Below are 14,708 nucleotides of genomic sequence, written 5' to 3'. Positions count from 1 at the left end.
TTACACTTGAAATTATGAAAGTAGTTTTTCTCCTAAGACTTTTGGTTTCTTGCATTGCCTCTCAGACTAAGCACTAAAAAGCAAAGCAAAACAGAACTAGTTCTGTCTTAATGAAATATATCAACCCAAAAGTGTAATGAGGAAAATGCTTCATTAGTTTCCCCTAGCAGAATTTTACTTCTCTTACACTGCTGCACCATTACTTTCTTGAGACATTTGTAAGTTTTTTGATACAGAAGAGTTATTTTTGGAAGTCTTTAATGAAGGGAAAGAAGTCTGTGTGGTGACTGAAGTGCTTGCTCTTTTTGACATATTTATTACAGTAATCCAGAAATACTATTAATCATCTCAAAGTACATAGGATGCTTATTTCTGAAACAAAGGTTTCATTCAGATGGTGATTGGTCTAATTTTTCCAATTGGATCATATGCATGCCATTTGAATAGGGATTTGTTCAAGAAAGCAGCTTAGTTTCTTGCCAGTGTAGTATAGTGCAGTGTGATAAGTATATGATACTTGTAGCTAGACTACCTGTATTTGAATCTCAACTCTTATTTCTTATGTGACCTTGGGCAAATTACTTAACCTCTGTGTGCCCAGTTTCCTCTCCTGTCAAATGAATATATTGGAACCTGTCTTATAGGTTTATGGTTAAACATGCAGGCACTTAGTAAGCATTACATAAGTCTTAGCTATTGATGCTTTTTTTTAATTAGTAAAAATGTAAATGCCAATTTTCTATTTTTCTCCTCCCCATCCTGATACCCATATCAGTGTGATCTTAAAGTGCCTGTTTTCTTTAGTCACCTTTTAGAACCCAAAGTTTATGTCTTTTTTAAATTAATATCACTCACACACAAAATGATATCACTTCATTGATGGTATCAGGCAGTTTATCTAGAAAACCAAGGGTTTTTTACTGTTTTTTTTTTTTTTAATAGAGGGGTTCAGTTTGGTCTTGAATTGGGCTCAGACAATCCACTCACCTTGGCCTTCCTAAGTGTTGGCATTACTGGCTTGAGCCACCACCCCCATCCTGGGTTGTTTTGTTGTTGTTGTTGTTAATTTAATGACACTATGTTATTGGACTTCTTCTGACTTTGCTAAGACAATGAAGACTATGTAAAATAACATATAAAAGGTGGCCGGGTGCGGTGGCTCACGCCTGTAATCCCAGCACTTTGGGAGGCCGAGGCAGGTGGATCATGAGGTCAAGAGATGGAGACCATCCTGGCCAACATGCTGAAACCCCATCTCTACTAAAAATACAAAAATTAGCTGGGCATGGTGGTGCGCACCTGTAGTCCCAGGTACTCGGGAGGCTGAGGCGGGAGAATTGCTTGATCCAAGGAGGCAGAGGTTGCTGTGAACCAAGATCGCACCACTGCACTCCAGCCTGGCAACAGAGCAAGACTCCGTCTCAAAAAAAAATAATAAATAACATATAAAAGGTAAGCTGATATATAAAATGTGATCATTTGTAAAATATACCAGTTGTAAAATGGTAATAGAAAAAAATCACTAGTTTCTTGGCTCTCGTTAACATATCACAGAGTTTTTTGGGTTTTTTTTCCTCATTCACAGCAAAGAGTGGTAGGCTTTAGGTAAAAAAGGAAAATGTCCATTTTTCATTTTCTGACATAATCTGAAATACTAAAGGATAAATGAAATGTGTTTTAAAATAATCCCAAGAAAAAAGGCCGAGTCGTTGCTTAAAATGGCATCTGCTGAACAGTCAGAAAACATGCATTTTTTATGTAACAGGTGCTATGCTAGCTGGGCCCAGGGGAGACAATGATGAATAAAAGTAATTGCCTTCTAAAGCATATCAAATCCGTGTAAACACGGCCATAAGCCATTGGATGAGTGTCACAGAAAGGTAAGCAAAATGGAAATGCCGACTGAATAATAAGATTCTAAGATGGCCCAGGAGGAAATTTTCAAGAGTAAGAATAGTAGGTAAAGTGCACAGAAAAAGGTAGTATCGGCATTTCATACAATGGATGCTTGATGGGGGAGGGTTGCAGGGAGAGATGGACAAAGTGGAAAAAGATGGTAAGAAATGGAAATTCTCTTGAAGCTGGATTTTCCACTTGCTGTGGGTGTGTGCTTTGCTTAACATGTTAAAACCTCCAGGCGTGGTGGCTCATGCCTCTAACCCCAACACTTTGGGAGGCTGAGGCAGGAGGATTGCTTGAGCCCAGGAGTTCAAGACCAATCTGCACAACAAAAAAAACCCATCTCTACCAAAAATTTAAAAATCAGCAGGGTGCAGTGGCGCATGCCTGTAGTCCCAGCTACTGAGGAGGATTGCTTAAGCCTAGCATTTTGAAGCTGCGATTGTGCCACTGCACTCCTGCTGGGCAAAAAAAAAAAAAAAAAAAAAAAAACCTAGGAAGACAGGCAAGCATGTTTGCCTTGAAATTGTATCTGGGTAGGATGTGTCCAGGTTAAAGGTACTAAAACTGAGTGATACCCAAGACTTGTATAATTCCAGTGGGGTAGGATGGCCCAGCTACACTAGTAATAGCTGATGTTTGAATTGAACTCTTTGCCCAAAGTTTGATCTTTGCACAAGGTCATACGGCTGGGAAGAATTATGAGACAAACTCCCTAACCAATTATGCTGGGAAGATAGATGATAGATCTAAAATCGTGTTTGACACAGCCATATAAAAGAAAGCAATCTTGCCCTTATAAAGTTAGCTGGAGGCCATTATCCTGTTAAAACAACAAATTAACCCAGGAACAAAAAACCAAATGCCCCATGTTCTCACAAATGGGAGCGAAACATTGGCTACTCATGGACGTAAAGATGGTAACAATGACACCGGGGATTCCTAGAGGAAGGAGGGGGCAAGGGTTGAAAAACTATTGGACACTATACTCGGTATCTGGGTGATGGGATCATTGGTACTCCAAACCTCAGCATCACGCAATATACACAGGTAACAACCTGCACATGTATTCCATGAATCCAAAGTAAAGTTGAAAAAGTAAAATTTTGCTTGAGAATTACAAAAGCGCTATACAAATTAAATAGGTTGAGATTCTATTAAAGTGTAAGTCACTCTTAAAATCTTAGGAATCAGTATTCTGAGTAAATTAAAGGAAATAGAACAGGAACATTTTAGTTTTTTGCGAAAAAAATTGACCTCAGTGAAGGATAATGGAAATCATCATGCCTTCCTCACATCCATTTCTTACGGTACAAAATAGTCCTTTTTTGTGTTGCCAGGTTCACTCCGAGCTACAAATCAAATCATTTTTTAAGGTCAATTTAATCAATAAGACGAAATCCTTCCTAAATGCATTCCATTTTTAACTAGCACAAAAGGGAAATGATTTTCCTGGAATAGATTAGAAAGCTACGACCTTGAGGACTTTCCGCCTTTAAGATTCTTTTGTGAAGTGGTTCAGGAAGATGGACGGTGAACATTCAATTCATTGACATTTGAGAATCATGAAGAGAGTATTTTTTGCCACAAGCAAAAATGAACCTAAATAAAAGACTGGTGGGGGAGGAGAATCATAAGGACCATTCTGGCCCACATCTCATGGGCTGCTGCCCAGTTAGCATGAGGGGAGGCCTTGCACAAGCTCTTCCCCTCAGCGTCAGCATCCTGCCCTGCCTTGTTTGTGGCTTACGTCAGCCTGAGTCACCCAGCGCAATGTCACTCTTCTTAGGGGACTTCTCTCAACCTTCCACCTTCCATAGAGAGCTTGATGGCTGGTGAGGTTGTTGCAGCCTCACTGGATACAGATAGTAGAAGTGCAGGGATCCCCATGGCTACACTCAAGAGAAAAAATTAATGTGTTCTGGCAGGACTGAATGGACATTTTTCCTCATAACCATATACACAAGTTTAGTAGTTTTTAAACATTCAATTTATGCTTTCCACTGGGCAATTTGTAAAAGCGGCATGATGACCCACAGGTGTGGTGTCAGTGGGCCATCATTCCTCCAAGTTAACCCTCCATATGCCTGACATGGATTTTCTCACCTATGTGCCCAGAGTGTTTTTACACAGTCAACAGAGAAAACAGGCCCATGGCCATCTCATTGGAGGAATGTTACAGGTTTGTTTTATTTGCTTAGTAGTTGAATTATCTCATTTCTAAGATACAGCATTTTTTGCATTTCATTTCTGAAGTGCATATTCTATTTCAGGATATTTTTTTAAAACTATCATGTGGCCGGGCGCGGTGGCTCACGCTTGTAATCCCAGCACTTTGGGAGGCCGAGGCGGGCGGATCACGAGGTCAGGAGATCGAGACCATGGTGAAACCCCGTCTCTACTAAAAATACAAAAAATTAGCCGGGCGTGGTGGCGGGCGCCTGTAGTCCCAGCTACTCGGAGAGGCTGAGGCAGGAGAATGGCGTGAACCCGGGAGGCGGAGCTTGCGGTGAGCCGAGATCGCGCCACTGCACTCCAGCCTGGGTGACAGAGCGAGACTCAGTCTCAAAAAAAAAAAACAAAAACAAAAACAAAACAAAAAAAAAAACTATCATGTCTTAAAGTCAGTGGCATTTTAAAATGGAAAAAATTTTCCAGTGGTTTTCTTTTTCCCATGATTTTGTAATACTGTCCTGTAAGAACAGATATCGAAAGCATTGTCTTTTGATAAATGACCTCAGTAACTAATTATTACTTATGATTCAGAGGGGATCTTCTGAAGTACAAACAAGCTCACCCCACCCAGTTATGTACTTTTTTGAAGGTTTCTTTTTCTTTTCTTTTTTTTTTTTTTTAAACAACAAAAATTTATTTTCTTACAGTTCTGGAGGCTAGAAATCCAAGTCCAAGGTGCCAGCATGTTCTGTTTTTGGTGAAAACGGATCACTTTTACTTTTCTGAGACCGAGGTGCTGGGATTACAGGCGTGAGCCACCACACTCAGTCAAAGATCACTTTCTAGCTTGTAGATGGCAGCCTTCTTGCTGTGTCCTCACATGGTGGGGTGGGGGGAGGAAGAGAGAAGGCCCAGTTACGTACTTTTAAGTATGCAGGCTGAACGGACTGAGGTCAGCAACACAGAATGACTCCCAAACAGGAATATAAATGAAAGTTAAGAGAGGGCACGTTACTGGTTTGGTATGATCTGTTAGTAGAGTTAGGGATTTAATAGGTTCATTCCATTTGGTACACCTTGAGGGAATGAACTGTTAGCACCAGATGTGGGGAAACACAAGGATGAATGGCTGGAAACCCATCGTTCTAGAAGACAGCATCCAATGGGCAGTGGGAGTGGGCAGTTGCTAGGAGGATCTAATTCTAGTGAGAGAAGGCAGTGCTGGAGGCAGAAGCCTTTACTGTGGGTGGGGAATGTTGATCATTAGAAGCCACTGTTTTAAGATATTAAATCAACATTTGTTAGACACTCTAGTAAGAGAGTAGTTAAATGATAAGAAATAGCAACACACACTTAAATGAATCAAGGTAATTATAAAATCATTATCCAGAAACTACAAGAGGTTTATTCAGACTAATTGCCACAGGAGTTCAGAGGAAGGAGGCAAATATGAGGAGTGCATATAGGGACATTTGAGTCCACACGCGCCAGCCCAGAAGGGTTGGTACTTTGTGGAAAGGGGAATATCTGGCCCGGCTCACATGTGTAGCATCATGGGGAGTTCCTGACCTGCTTTGCAGAGAACCCAACCTTCTCTGCCTGCAAGACCCTGAGAAAAATGTGGTATTCTTGAAAAGCTATAAAATGTCCTTCAGGACTCTGTTGTGTGACAATAAAATGACGCCACCCTTAACCACACTGTTTCTCAGAAGATACAAGCATGATTGCCTTCCTCATTTAAATAGAGCAGTTATTTAAAAAGAAGTTGGAGAAATTATGACAAGACTTTCACTGTTATTAATTCTGAGTGGCAGAAAAAAATGGGCATTTGATGAGAAAATGGGGCTTTTGGTATATTTTTTAGTATATTATAGCTGCCCTTAAGTAATTTTGTAAAAAGCAAAGGACACATGGGAGAAAATGAAAATTATGGAAACACTTTACAAGGAGCTTTCCAGATCTTGGAACTAGTGGAATGGCCCAGGAAAGCAGACAGTCTCTCCACCCTGTGGAACTGAACCCAGGGCCTTCAGGGTCCTTCTAGCCTGGCTCCTTCTGTGAGGTTGAAGTTTACCCTGGAGTACATGGCCCTAGCTGCACCTCCCACGTCCCTGCCCTTTCCTGGGGGTGCTAGGTGTGGGGGTGAAAATGCGGAGGCAAGGTGACACATGTCTGCTGGGAAGCCTGCTGTCAAATTGCAAAGTACAGAACAGACGCTGACAAACAGGATCCATCCCAGCCCTACCTGCAGTTTTCCAGCTCTAAGCACTGGCAAAAGAGGAAAGCTTTGGCACTGCTAATTCTCCTTTCTACACAACCTCCCTCCCTCCTGCCCGAGTTCCTCCTCGCACTTGCTCTGTTTGTCCTCTCACCTTTCTCTGTCAAAATCTGCACTTGGATGTGGGCCTAGGATCAGTTATTTGGACCTAAATTTCAGTGTGTGTGCTTCCTTTGCCTCAAATTGTGGCAAGAAAAATAGTCATTCCCCATTAAAGCAGTATCAGCTATCCTTGAGCACAAGTGGGAGGTTGGGTATTTTTTGGAGACAGATTGCTGTTGAAAAAGGAAGATCAGCAATCCCACTACTGGCTATATATTGTAGGGGAATGAAATCAGTATCTTGAAGAGATATCTGTACTCCTATGTTTATCACAGCACTATTCATGATAGCCAAGATATGGAATCAAGCTAACTGTCCGTTAACAGATGAATAGATAAGGAAAATGTGCTATATATACACAATGGAATGCCACTCAAAAAATGCCTTTAAAAAGAATGAAATTCTGTTACTAGCAACAACAAGGATGAACCTGGAGGACCTTATGTTAAGAGAAATAAGCCAGGTACAGAAAGACAAAAAATGCATGTTTTCATTTCCATGTGGGATCTAAAACTCATAGAAGCGGAGAGTAGAGTGGTGGTTACCAGGGGCTGGTGGGTGGGGGGAAATGAGGAGATGTTATAAATGATGTGATGGATATGGTAATTAGTTTGATTCCATGATTCCACACTATGTACATATAACATCACTGTGTCTGCCATAATAATATATATTATAATTTATCAAAAAATAAAATAATTTTTAAAATATACTTCATTATCATATTATAAATTAAATAATGGAATTCTGCAGAAACTGGAAATCTAAGCCAGTGGTTATGAGGTTAACCAAAAAGATCCAGAAGTTTAAAAAAAAAGAAATCCTGGGGAATAGTATTACATTTTGGATCAGTGTTAAGTTCAATTTCACTAGAATTTCAGGGTCAGAATGGCCTTGTTAGTTGAGTGTTCTAAACTCTTTTATCCATAGTTAGGTACGATGGTGTGTGCCTATAGTTCCAGCTGCCTGGGAAGCTAAGGTGGGAAGATCACTTGAGCCCAAGAGTTTGTTGATGAAAAGAGTCCAACTCTGTAAAATATTTGAAGAGATTTATTCTAAGCCAAATATGCATGATGATGGCCCATGACAGAACCCAGGAGATCGTGAGAACATGTGCTCAAGGTGGTTGGGCTATAGCTTGGTTTTGTACATTTTAGGGAGACCTAAGACTTCAATAGAATGCAGGTAAGATGTATATTGGTTCAGTACGGAAAGGTGGGACAACTCAAAGGGCTGGGGGGCTTCCAGGTCATAGGTGGATTCAAAGATTTTCTGAATAGCAATTGGTTGAAAGTTTATCTAAAGATCTACAATCAATTGAAGGGATTGTGTGGGTTAAGATAAGAGGTTGTGGAGACCAAGGTTCTTCTTATGCAGATGAAGCCTCCGGGTAGCAGGCTTCAGAGAGAATCAATTATAAATTCTTCTTATCAGACTGGGTATTAGACTCTTAGTTAATTCTCTCCTGGATCCAGAAAAAGACCTGGAAAAGGATGAAAATCAACTTTACAGAATGTTGATTTTCCCCTCGAGACAGCTTTGCAGGGCCATTTCAGAATATGTCAAAGAAATACATTTCGGAGGTAAAATACATATTTTTATCGGGGCCTGCTAGCTGTAATATTGCTACAAAGAGTCTTTTGTCAGTCTTCAGGTCTCTATTTTAATGTTAATGCTGGTCAGCTGTGCCTGAACTCCAAAGGGAGGAGGGGGTAATGAGGCCCATCTTCTCACCGATTCCCATCATGGCTGAACTAGTGTTTCAGGTTTTACTTTAGAATGCCCTTGGCCCAGAGGAGGAGTGCACTCAGTTGGTTGGGGGTGGGGCTTAGAATTCACTTTTGGTTTACAAGTTTGAGGCTGCAGAGCACATAATATTATTGCACCTGTGAATAGGCACAGTACTGCAGCATGAGCAACATAGCCAGAGGAGACCCTGTCTCAAAAAAGTAAAAGCCTTTTATCCTTAACTATTGTAATACTCAATTATAATAAACATGGGGGATAAAAAAAATTGAGAAAGGAAAGGAAAGCTGTGTACCCCATTTCTGAAAATTGGCCACCTAAAATAATAAAAAATTATGTTCGTATTGCATGGCACTTTTAACATTACACTCTCATCCTGTGAATCTGTTCCTCTCCAGCTGTATCTACTATTTTACATCGAAAATAACAAAGGCACAGAGAAAATGAGCAACTTGTGCAGGTCACACAGCTAAAACATAGGAGAGTGCTGGTTAGAGCATGGATCATGTGGCTGTAGAGCCTGTGCTTTTTTAACAAGTGTAGGGGAGGTAGAAAGACACCAAATACAAGGGTCCTGAGTCCCCCACTTTAGGCTGAAACTTGGGCTGGCTATGAAGGGGTGGGGGCAAAAGACAGAAACTCCAGAGAGAGAGAGAGCAAGGCCAAACATGAAGGGGGTATGCCTATCAAGGGCCCAGGGACTGGTTTCACACATGCTTCAACACCAACCTAGAGTGGCCATGGGAGAATGAAAGACATTGCCTTCTAGTCTCATCTTTGTGGCATAGTGGAGATCATGACATTTCAGCACATTCCCTGTAGAGGAGCCTGCAGGCCTGCTAGCTGCTGCCATAGTGAGGCAGGGTAGCCCTACCACCAATGCTATGGTGGACAGATCAACCCAGGGTACAGGGAGACAAGAAGCAATGTAAACCCTGAATAATATTATAAGCCCCTCAACTGACTGATGGACTCCCTTCCTCTTGGCCAAGGGAATTCCAGAGTAAACCTGAAAAAATTAGTTCAGGCCATGATGAGAAGAAGAGATCGGATATGCCTCATTATACTCTCCTCCTTTGGAATTCAGGCACAACTAAACAATATTAACATTAAAACAAATCCCAGCACTTTGGGAGGCCGAGGCAGGTGGATCACAAGGTCAGGAGATCGAGACCATCCTGGCTAACATGGTGAAACCCTGTATCTACTAAAAATAGAAAAATTAGCCAGGTGTGGTGGCGGGCACCTGTAATCCCAGCTACTCAGGAGACTGAGGCAGGAGAATGGCATGAACCTGGGAGGCGGGGCTTGCAGTGAGCTGAGATCGTGCCACTGCACTCCAGCCTGGGGGACAGAGTGAAACTCCGTCTTAAAAAACAAACAAACAAACCAACAAAAATTAAAACAGAGATCTTAATATTAATAAAACAGACTTTTTATAGCAATAAGATACCAAATTCCAGCCTGACTCTAGTGTAGTATCACATGACAGATAGCAAGCCCTGAAGGAAATTGAAATATTTTACCCCAACATATACTTCTTTGACGTATTTTGAAATGGTTCTGCAAAGCTGTCTCTTGTGAGGAAAATCTACATTCTGTAGAGAATCCCCCACCCTTTCCAGGTCTTCTCCCTGATCCAGGAGAGAATTAACTAAGAGTCTGGTGCCTTTGTAGGTCTGACAAGAGCTCCGAAGCCAGCCACCTGGAGACTTCATCTGCAAAATAAGAACCTTGGTCTCCACAACCTGGTATCTTAACCCAGACATTCCTTTCAATTGATCCCAGGTCTCCACCTATGACCTGGAACCACCACCCCTTCTAATTGTCCCACCTTTCCGTACACAACTATTACTGGAAGGGGGTCCCAATCCAGACTCCAAGAGAGGATTCTTGGACATCATGCAAGAAAGAATTCCAAGTGAGTCCACAGAGCAAAGTGAAAGCAAGTTTATTAAGAAAATAAAGGAATAAAGAATGGCACCAAACCCTGGGCCTGGTAGTTAAAGATCAACCCCTGACCCGTTATTTGCATAAAAAAGCACTGTGAAGATCCCTGTCCTGTTCTGTTCCGTTCTAATTACCTGTGTATGCATCCCCCAGTCACATCCCCACTGCTTGCTCAATCAATCACCACCCTCTCACATGGAACCCTTTAGAGTTGTGAGCCCTTAAAAGGGACAGGAATTGTTTACTCGGGGAGCTCGGCTCGAGACAGGAGTCTTGCCGATACTCCCAGCCGAATAAACTGCTTCCTTCTTTAACTCGGTGTCTGAGGGGTTTTTTCTGCGGGTCTTCCTGCTACATCCCTAAAATGTATGAAACCAAGCTGTAGCCCAACTACCCTGGACACATATTCTCAGGATTTCCTGGGGCTGTGTCATGTGCTGTTGCTAACTCATATTTGGCTCAGAATAAATCTCTTCAAATATACAGAGTTTTACTCTTTTTGTTGATGAACAATGGGAAAATTCACAGCACCCACGAGAGCCAAGGGTGTCCTCAAAAGGATCGGGGTTTGAGGGAACAGATACCCGACAGACATACCAGCCTTGACCTCAGCAGCAGGGTGCCCAGAGGCGGTAGGCTGGAGACTTACAAGGAAGTTCAGACTAACTGTAAAAATAGAGGAAACTATTGGGTTTTGGTACAGGTTGTGGTGAGTGTGTGTACACTGAACATCAATGTTGTGAGTTATTCTCAGTTGTGCATGAGCTCTCACGGAACTCTGGAAAGAAACTTCGGAGTCAGACAGATCTGGTTCCAGTTGAAAAATTCCCATAACCTTTTTTATGGAGTGAAGGGAAGGTTCCCTTTCCCTGTTGAGTAAGGTAACAAGTAAATACCTGTCTCCCTGAAGTGGGGAGATAATTAAATGAGGGGACAAGCAAAGAATGGTGCCCAGGCCCGGTGCCTCCCTTCATTATAAGCTGAGCTGCAGTTTGCTAAGTAAATAAGGTGGGAGAGTCATTTCTGATCAATGTTGGGTTCTATAAAACACTTTTGAAAGAAGAGTGTGGTGACTGGGAGTGAAGTGTGGGACTCATGCCCAAAGTGGTTTGCCAGTAAAGGGTGGAGAAGCCCCAGGCAATTTCCTAACTGGTCTTAGAAATTACAAATTAAATAGAAAAAAAAAAAAAATGTCTTCCTTACAAATTCCCCAGTGTGTTAGGTGTGTCTCTGGGGAACTTTTCTACTCAGGAAGGCAGGCAAGTTTTCAAAACCACCTTTGGAAATCATCTAAAGCCTCAAATTTGAGTATTTTTTGTACCAAAACTGCTTATGCTCAAAACTAACAAGTGTTGCTGTTAAAATGCCTCTCATTTTCACCTTTCTCAGCTCAACATGAGATTTTGAATTTTCTAAAGAGCCCGAGGTGTTTCTTCCTTTTATAAAGCAAGAATTTGACAGCTCTCTTTGAAATGTTAAAAGCAGGTGAAAATCTGTGAACAGTGATTGTCCCTGGGGAGTGGAGTTGAGGCAGAACTTACACTTTATGCCCTGGGTTATTTAAATTAATGTGGCATGGATTGCTTCATTTTTCTGTAAGTGTTTTAAAATCAGGTAGAATTTTGACATCTGAATCTTTTCTTCCTTAGAAATATATGGTCCTAGGAAAACCTGCAAATCTGTGAATTGTATGTGTGAGTAGGGAAGGAAGAGAGCCCCTGAGATAGGAAATTCTTCCTGCTCTTAGCAGAGACTAGTGCCCTTAGTCTCTGTTCTTCAGTGAGAAGAAGAGCTGTGTTGAGAACCTAAAGTCTTTCTGACTCCATGGCTGAGTGGTTGAGGGATCTTGAGAAAATGACCAAAGACCTGGTTCGGTTGATCAGTGGATCCAGATGTATCTTTCTCTTCACTAACCTCAGAGTCTGCCCCTAATTCCTGCACCACTGCTAAGCGATTACAGTCAGCTTTAAGAGTTGGCCTAGTCCCTGAACTCTATCAGCTAGCTTGTTCTTTTCCCCTCTGATGATGATTTGCCAAAAGCAACAAGGAACTATTTCAACAAAAAACAGGTAACAGGTGAGTGCCAGCTGAAGGTGTGTTGCTGCCCAGAGAACTCATGACAACACCCTCAAATGAGCCCTGAGAAAAATAAAATCGTGTTGCTGATCCTTGATATGGAACATGGATGTAATTCTAACCTTAGGAAGCACCGTTAGGGAATGTTGCTGAGTTTATTAACCCATAGCAGGCATTCCAAATAAGAGCAGTGTCCTAGCTAGCAACGCAGCCTCAAGAGGAACCCCACCTCTTCCTTGCCCTCAAGCCTCTCCTGGGCTCCAGCTCTGCAATTGTCCCTGGTAGACTCCTGGGGTCTTCCTGCCCCCATCCTCTGTTGTGGCTGCTGTCCACTTCGCACAGACATCAGGACTCAGAGCACAGCCTGCAAAGAGAGTCTCTCTGGGGCCAGGCAGCTAACTGACATCATGATGTATAGTTCAAAGAAACCAGTTTATTTATGTGGATCAATTTTAGTTTTTGCAAATGCATAAAAGCATGAAGGCGGCCCATCAAAATGTCTCCTGCCATTGATTTGCCCACTGAGCAGCCTGAGCATGTGGTCCAAATTGCTTCTCTAATCTGCGACAAAAAGAGAAAGCCAGTGAAGTGCACCATTGGCCAGTATCTGGCAGTGGGCAGTCTGAATTGCCTTCCAGGAACCAGGGAGATCCTGAAGTGTTGAACCAGGTACTGGCATCTTCCCATATGTCCTTCAAGCTAGGAACCAGCATCAGATTTTTTGGTTAGAAGTTCATCCTTAGGCCGAGTGCTGTGGCTCACACCTGTAATCCTAGCACTTTGGGAGGCCGAGGAGGGCGGATCACCTGAGGTCGGGAGTTCGAGACCAGCTTGACCAACATGGAGAAACTCTGTCTCTACTAAAAATACAGAATTAGCCAGGCATGGTGGGGCATGCCTGTAATCCCAGCTACTTGGGAGGCTGAGGCAGGAGAATCGATTGAACCCAGGAGGCGGAGGTGGTGGTGAGCTGGGACTGTGCCATTGCATTCTAGCCTGGGCAACAAGAGTCAAACTCCATCTCAAAAAAAAAAAAAAAGAAGCTCATCCTTATTAAGGCAAAGGACAGGTGGGCACCACATTGCAAGGGCAAACGCAGTTCTGTGCATGACACAAAATTCATATTTTTTCTTTTTCTTTTTTTTTTTTTTTTTGAGATGGAGTCTCACTTTGTTGCCCAGGCTGGAGTGCAGTGGCATCATCTTGGCTCACTGCAAACTCTGCCTCCTGAGTTCAAACAATTCTCCTGCCTCAGCTTCCTGACTAGCTGGGATTACAGGCACGCACCACCATGCCTGGCTAATTTTTGTATTTTTAGTAGAGATGGGGTTTTACCATGTTGGTCAGGCTGGTCTCAAATTCCTGACCTCGTGATCCACCCACCTCAGCCTCCCAAAGTGCTGGTATTACAGGCGTGAGCCACCACATCCGGCCAAAATTCACATTTTTTCTTCAGCCAGGAACAATCCCCAACCCATGCTCAACAACATGGAAACAACCTCCCACACATCCTAGCATTCTCATTGCTGGAAGAGAATTTGCATGCTCCTCAATTCTTATATCCTCTAGGCATTGGGCTGGGTTTCCTCCTCTTGCCCAAGTCTGACCTCCCGGATGACAGCTTCCTGGGGCCAGGTGGGCAGGTGTCACAGTGGACCTTCAGCACACCCAAGACATTGCAGAGCTCTGCACTGCTCACAGCTGACCAGAGAGGCCCAACCAGGTATAAAGGTGCAACAGGCCCACATGGCCTGCCCCTACCCACAGGGATCCTGCCCATCATTTGCCCTGGGCTCAGGTCTTGAGTCTCCAGGAGCTCACCATCCAGTGGGAAAGAGCAGGCTGAAGTAAAGATCATAGCACGCATTAACACTACCTGTACCAGGGGCCAGGGAAGGCTTCAAGGCAGGGAGATTCTTGAGCTGGGGCTGGAAGGATGAGCAGAGCTGGTTTTATAGCAAGACGAGCTGCAGACAAAACCTCTCAGACACTGAGTTGTAGAAAGAAGGGCTTTATTCAGTTGGGAGCATCGGCAAGCTACTGCCTTAAAATCCAAGCTCCCCGAATACTCAATTTCTGTCCCTTTTAAGGGCTCACAACACTAAAGATTTCACATGAAAGGGTCATGATTGATTTGAGCAAGCAGGTGGTACGTGACAGGGGCTGCATGCACTGGTGGTCAGAGAGAAACAGAACAGGGCAGGAAGTTTCACAATGTTCTTCTATACAATGTCTGGAATCTATGAATAACATCAGTTTCTAAGTTATGAGTTGATTTTTAACTACTGGATTTAGGCCAGGCAGGCCCAGGCCTGGTTTTGGGCCTGGTGCTGGGCTGCCTGTCTTTGGTTTTACTCTCTTGTTGCTTTTTCTTAAAACAAGTACTGAGTATAAAACAATATAAAACAATATGAGAGGGTCTCTCTCTTCCCTCATTTCCCCCCTTTGAGACTCTCACTTTTTATTAGTGGGAGTTCTGACT

Source organism: Symphalangus syndactylus, chromosome 4, assembly GCF_028878055.3.
Source record: "Symphalangus syndactylus isolate Jambi chromosome 4, NHGRI_mSymSyn1-v2.1_pri, whole genome shotgun sequence".
NCBI classification, from domain to species: domain Eukaryota; kingdom Metazoa; phylum Chordata; class Mammalia; order Primates; family Hylobatidae; genus Symphalangus; species Symphalangus syndactylus.
Note: the sequence above shows the minus strand (reverse complement) of the source record.